We start from the raw sequence: 6976 nt of genomic DNA, 5'->3' as shown, positions 1-6976 counted from the left end.
TCCTGCCTGTAATATTGTCACCTGGTGCTGAGATCTGTCTGTGATTATGAATATTAAAATTTAAATGCATATCTCAATTACCCATTTCCTGTCATTGTATCTCTGTCACTATCTCATAAAATGAATAAAGTGTGAAAAAATGTTTTAAGGTCAGCGCCGATCATTTATAAACTGTCACCTGATGCGGGTTTCAGTGGTGTTAGGGAAGTATAAATAAAACTAACTACTAAAGTGTTGCTTGTTCTACCAACAGTCAGACTCAGTGAATGTAGAAATACACATTTCAAAATGGTCAAAATAGGAAAAAACACATTTGTAATTTGTGATAAATTAAAGTTATACTATATTTGTAATCACGTTACCTGATGTTTGTTTTGCAGGAGTTTCAGGAGTTGTAACATGAGGCGTGCTCACTGTCAGAACTGGTAAATGAAATAAAATAGTTAGAAACATTGAAAACATACACAGCAAAGCATCTTGGTATTTAAAATGCATCTCATAAAAAATTAAGCTCTCACTTCCTCATTTCCTGACATTTTATCTCTTTCACTATCTGATTAAAAAAATTCAGCATGACTCATTGTTAAACTGAGGAAATGTGTCACCTGATGCTACTTGATCTACCAACACTCAGACCCAGTGAATGTAAAAATATACATTTCAATTTACTCAGAAACACATTTGTGATATGCGAAGTCATACTTCATATATCTGTAGTTACCTGAAGTTTGTTTTGCAGGAGTTTCAGTCGTTGTACTCACAGTAGATGTCGTCATAGTCTGTGTCACATGTGACTCTTTTTCCACAATATCTACAATAAAAGAAGATGGATTTGGACCTGTCAGTTTCAAGTGCAAACAACTGAGTGGGACAGCATACTTGTTCAGTTCACAAAACTAAAATCAGATATTCAATCATTCTTCTTACAATTGAGCTTTTCTTGTGGTAAATGGTGAGCTGATTTCAGTGATGTCATTAAACATAATGTTGACTCAGCACATTACATCAAACAGTCACAAAACGTTTCAAAATACATTAATTTAAATGCAAACACAAATATGCAGTACCAGCACAGTTAATGGTCAATTTATTCATAAATATATTTTAGTGGATGTGTTGTCTTCTCTGACTTACCAGTCAAGCTGTATCCATCACTACGAGGAGACAAAGAGTTGGGTTCACTTCTCAAAGTGTAATCACAGCTGGCATCACTTTGTTGAACTGAACTTAGATGTCCCAACAAATCTTCGATTGTGACAATAAACTGGCAGAACCACTGATTGGTTGGGGTTGTTTTCCCCCTGATGGTTACTATTTGAGCTGGAAGACTTGATTCTCCAAAGTACAGGTTACATGTCGTATCACGATCAGCAGATCCAGGCAGAAAGCAAGTAAAGAGAACGTATTCACCAGGAAAACGTTGAAGAATCATTTTTGGTGTTTGACCTACAAAAACATTAATGATAAGTTATTAGATGCAAAAAAAACCTACTCTGTTATCAAGTGCACTTTAAGACAAGTCTGTGATTTCAAGTCCAGCTGTGATACAATGAAAAACAAATCATGTGACTAAAACCAAAATAATAATTCTGTGTGTAATCATTGCTCAGAATAACAAACATTCTGACAAGAAAAAGTAATTAATTAATTAATTAATTAACTATTACACAAAATATAATGGTCTGCAGACAAGAGGAGCCTCTGATATTTCCTCCACTTAAAGTGTAGAAATAACACTGAGACACAGAAACAGATGATGGAGTCTGACAGTTCAATGTGACTGAGTCTGTCTCTGTGATCACCGGTGGATTCACTGTCAGTTTAGGTGGAGTAGATACTGTAAATTTGAACACATGTTGGATTCAGTAACTTGAATTGGCATTTATTTAAAATAATAATAATGATGAATAAAGTCCATAGCAGCAGTGTTCACTCACTTCGAATGGTGATGGAGGACACGTCACTGTCAGGAGATTGATGCACTTTAAGGTAAAAACATGTCACTTTAACCTCAGCAGGTGAACTCTGATGTGACAACTTCAGCAGCTCAGTTCCTGTCAGTGTCTGCAGACAAGGGAAGCTTTTACCACGTCCTCCTCTAACAAAGCGAAAATAACACTGAGACACAGAAACAGATGATGGAGTCTGACAGTTCAGTGTGACTGAGTCTGTCTCTGTGATCACCGGTGGATTCACTGTCAGTTTAGGAGGAAGAAGAGCTGAAAATGTAGAGGTACACATCAAATAATTAATAGCTGCAAAAATATATTATTACAAAATTGTATATTAAAATGTCAGATCATTGCAGACTATACTAAACTGTTCATACTGTGATTACAGAATAACCTGTCCATGAAAACTAATATTAAACTCAGGGACTGACCTTGTGCTCTCATCTCAGAAAAGAAACCTGTTAAAGAAAAACGTGTTAACAAGAGAAACAGATGTAATTATAAATAATAAACATTTAATGTTAATGCTGTACTTCTCTCAACCTGATGTAAAAGTGTAATATAACATGCTGATACTGATACGAAATGTGATAATACTACATATTACAAATAATAGAAACCTGTACTGGCGTGCCAGTACTAGACACATTTACAATGAAAGAATCAAGAGGTTTAACTTACACAAGAGGACGACTAACAGCAGGTGACCAGCCATGATGAAGCTGAATACTGAATGCCCAAGACTAGACTTGTGGGTCTGACTACGTGGACTTTGACATACAGAAGGGTCTTTTTGCAGAACAGGAAAACCACAGAAGAGAATCACATGAACAGACAGGCCACAGCATATGCAGTATCGTTTAAATATAACAAATCAACCACGTGTGGCTATCATTTCTGTTATCTTATTGTCCTCTTTGTTTAACTGGTTGCTTTTTCTTAAAAGACAGGACCAGTGTTACATGTTTTTTTTACATGTACATTTTCTAGCCTTAGGTTACACAAGGTTACGTGGGGGCCTTGAGGTCCTCAGCAGTATTAATTGTTTGGCTTTGACTGGGTGCCAGTCTATCTCAACACTGTGGTGGCCATCTGTGTCTCCAGACTAGAATATGCTGACAATAACACCTCCATGAGTAAAAACATTCTCTTTGACTAATTCTAGTTTTGTTTGGTTTTTGATTGTGTTTCATGTTACAAATACTTTAAATGAACACACAGTGCACCCAACACCCACACTCAGTCCTGATTGCTGACATAACGCAGTATAGTTTGCTTACATTGAGTCTAGAGAAATGCTTCTCATTTGTTCAAATATAAGTCTGAGGGCCGTGAGAGAGTGCAAAATCAAACATTCACAGTTTGGACTGTAGAAAAACACAAAAATAGTAGTTTAAAAATAATCAGCCGCAAGGTGCACAAGCCAAACCTCCTGTGTCTGCTCTGTGGTTTTCTATTATCAGTATGAGAGAAGCAGCTGTGTAGATCTGGTCTAGGTATCTAGATGTTTCTGCAGCCTTTAAAGTGGTTTTAATGTTCTTATGTGGGAAGCCTTGTAAACCGTTGAACTGAATGTAGGTAAAATTGTTCACACCCACGTGAAGTCTCACATGCTCACAACTCGAAATGAAGCTGCAGATGAGGACTGACCTTCAACACACAGTTTGCAGATAAAATAAAAATAAGATAACCCTTCAAATTATAAATACACAATAAATATAGAAAGGAATAATACTAAACCTTTCATTCAATGATTTTATGAATGGAAAGTGACACTACTAACTACAACACATTTGGGCTGACTTTGAATTGTATGGGTCACCATGGCAACAAGTTGTATGGAGTTTTTCCATCAACCATAAATTTGAATATAACATTGTTCAGACATCCTACAACCTGTCAAACGTATTGCTCTCTCGTACTGGCTCTCTGTTGCTGTGTGTGACCTGAAGTGACACACGATGTGACAGGTGAACTTAGGTCAGTATAGTGTCTTGTGTTGATCAAACACCCAATAGAGTTATATACATCTAGCCCTAAGGCTGTACATCATCATCAACACCACCCTCTGCTGGCAGACTGGTGCCAAGTACTTTTTTATTTAAGTGTGGAGGTTTATTTTAGTGCATAGTTATAAAAGTGTTAGAAGAGAAAACAAAGTATATCCAATTATAAAACGTATGTACATTTTCTAGACAAGGTCTGGCTGCTTTACATTCCCTGGAAACATTTCTTCCCATCCAGAAGGTGTACAGTCATAGTATAGGGAGGAAGTCCAATACTTATGGCTGGAGACAGATGAAAATACATTTCTCATAAAATCTAACATCACCTTTAAAAAATAAATAAATCAGGATTTGGCTGCCAGGAACAAATATTTAAGTACATTTAAAATACTTTGACAAAGAACATTTTACAGATACATTTAAGAATATTTGCATTGCTAATAGACAGCTTGTACAAATGTCCAATTACATTTTTTCTAATTTCAAAAAGTACTGTTACTGTTGAACCACATAGCTCAACAATATGATTGAGAAATTATATGTGCAATACGCAACAATACAAATTCAACACTGACAACGATGTTGTGTCTCTTTTATCTAATATGCTGACTATCAGTTAAATAAAGAAAACAAAGAAAATTGTAAGACACTGGTCATCTTTCGTGGCAAAGATGGTCCAGCAAACAGTGAGGGCGTTGGCACTTCCTCATAAAAGCATTACAACATATTGTATCATCCCTTTATTAATTCAAAACTGAAAAAAATAACTCCAATAAAGCCATTACAGCATTTTTTTTGGTACAATCAATCAACTGAAGCAAGAAAAAACAAGAAACGCAATTTTCTAACTTCAAGTGCTGCACATGTATCTCTGTGTCTGTGATGCAGCTGTTTCCTCTGACGTGCTGCTGTTGGTATTTGTCACTCTACGGGGAGAAAAAGAAACAGACATGACTGAATGTTTAGTGATGCCACTAAATATGATTCAAGTTATTGTCAAAATATATTAGTCGTACTCATCTATGTCTATTTTTTGTACTGTCATATTGGCAACACATAAGGAAATGCACATTGTTATGACTGTACCTGAAACGGCACAAAAATATTCTGTCCACTTGTGAGCAGAAACAGAATTTGCACCACCAAGTGGCCAATCAGCACTATTGTTCATTACAAGTACACTGTGCCACCAGGATCCACTTAGTGTTTCACTAAATACAGAGTTTGCTTCTTCTCATGTACCTGACAAGTTCTACTTTCCATGACTGTAACTGGATGATGGACTTGGGGCTGAAGAAGCTGATGGTGGTTTTCATGTATTAACCTGCGTATACCATGGCCTCATTCCAACAAAATGTCATGTGATTAAATTAAAAGCATCAATAATTAATTTATATCTTGCACTGGTTTTAAGTATAATATAGTTCCTGAGACTCTGAGTTGCTGTTGTTTGTGATGCCTAGTCAACATCTACCTAAAGCAGAAAAAGAGAAACTGACAGATTGCTTTGAAATAGAAATTAGCACTGCATTCTGGTGCATGTTGCTGAAATTTCTGTATAACACTAACGTTAAGATAACATTACTCTGTTTCCCTCCATCTGTCAAACACACATGTTGGCTCTCACTGTCTCCCTCATCACTTTTAACTTACCTGTGACTTCATTCTCCACATAACATCATCTTTACCTGCTCCTCCTCTCTCCTGCAGCTGTCCCTCAGACAAAGTCTACCAGCTTCACCACAGTAAGCTGACATGATTTTAAAAGTCCTCTCAGTTTGTGAGTCTAAACACATAGTCCACATCTTGAAACATACTGTAGAAAATCAGTATCCAGATTTTTTTAACTGGGGTGACCCAAGTGGGACAGTAACTTGTGCAGGGGTGCACACACACAGACACACAGGATAACATTAATCTGCCATTTTTCAATTTCCCAGGCCACCCCCGAGTATGCCCATCGAAAACATTTAGACTGGTAGAAAGAAAAAAGCAGCTCACCATTGTTGATGGATTTTATATCTGATGATGCTGTAGGTTTCATCATAACCACTTGGCAAGTACTTTGTTATAAGAACAGAAAGAAAGTAGAGTGAGAGTCTGAGAGCCGTATGACAGCATGATCACTGAATGAAGGGATTTTTACAGTTCAATTACCTCTCCACTGTTGAGACGTCTCATATATGCACACCTATCTAAAACAGAAAATGTAATAAAGATAAATATAAGATAAAACAGTGTTTTGCAGTTTCTTCCATTCCTGCATTTTAGATTTTTATTGAAAAGATAAACAGACGTGTACTCATCTCCATGCGGGGGACCAGGGGTCACATCCCCACTAATTTTCAAAAAACAGGGGAATGATGGCAGATTTCAGTGAAGTACAGTGTGTCCAACACACAGAGTCTGAGCAGAGGTCTCATCAGCACAATCATTTAAATGCCCTGTGTGGGTTAACTATAGGCACACAGGCCATTTTAAATTTCTCTTCTCCATGCAGCTTTGGGGTAGGTGAAGCTGTGCTAGAAATCACTTCTCTGCTTCCAAACTTCGACTTGACCCAGTTTTATTACTTTGACTAGCAATTTTTTGTTTGGTTTTTGTTCTGGCTTGCAAACACTTTTTGTTAACAAGTCTGATTTACTCATCAAACAGATGGTCAGAACTAAGTTCAAATCTCTGACTGTGCAGAAAGACAATCATAGTTAAGGGTTAATGAGGTAACCCCAGGCCACCCCCTGGGTACACCCACATTTAAACTGGTAGAAAGAGAAAAGCAGCTCACCATTGTTGATGAATTTATATGTGACGATGCTGTAGGTTTCATCGTAACCACCTGGAAAGTACTTTGTTAGAAGAACAGAGAGAAGGTAGAGTGAGTCTGAGAGCCATATGACAGCATGATCACTGAATGAAGGGATGCTGAAGTTTTATAATTAGTGACGAGTGCCTACGACACTCGTCAACTACTCACAGAGCTAGCAAGCTCTGGGAGTAGTCAACTATTGTTCTTCTGCG

General features: G+C 37.1%; 1 long non-coding RNA gene across 1 annotated transcript; it reads right to left on the bottom strand.

The window, feature by feature from the left end:
- Positions 1 to 204: 204 nt before the first annotated feature.
- Positions 205 to 1404, bottom strand: LOC113745920 (uncharacterized). The gene is made up of 3 exons (XR_003462489.1): positions 1135 to 1404; positions 722 to 811; positions 205 to 422 (listed from the first exon to the last, which is right to left on the bottom strand). It is a non-coding gene; the product is annotated as an uncharacterized LOC113745920 (long non-coding RNA).
- Between the last annotated feature and the right edge of the window lie 5572 nt (positions 1405 to 6976).

This window comes from Larimichthys crocea, chromosome VI (assembly GCF_000972845.2).
Source record: "Larimichthys crocea isolate SSNF chromosome VI, L_crocea_2.0, whole genome shotgun sequence".
In the NCBI taxonomy this organism is placed as follows: domain Eukaryota; kingdom Metazoa; phylum Chordata; class Actinopteri; family Sciaenidae; genus Larimichthys; species Larimichthys crocea.
This window is presented reverse-complemented; position numbering and strand designations above follow the sequence as displayed.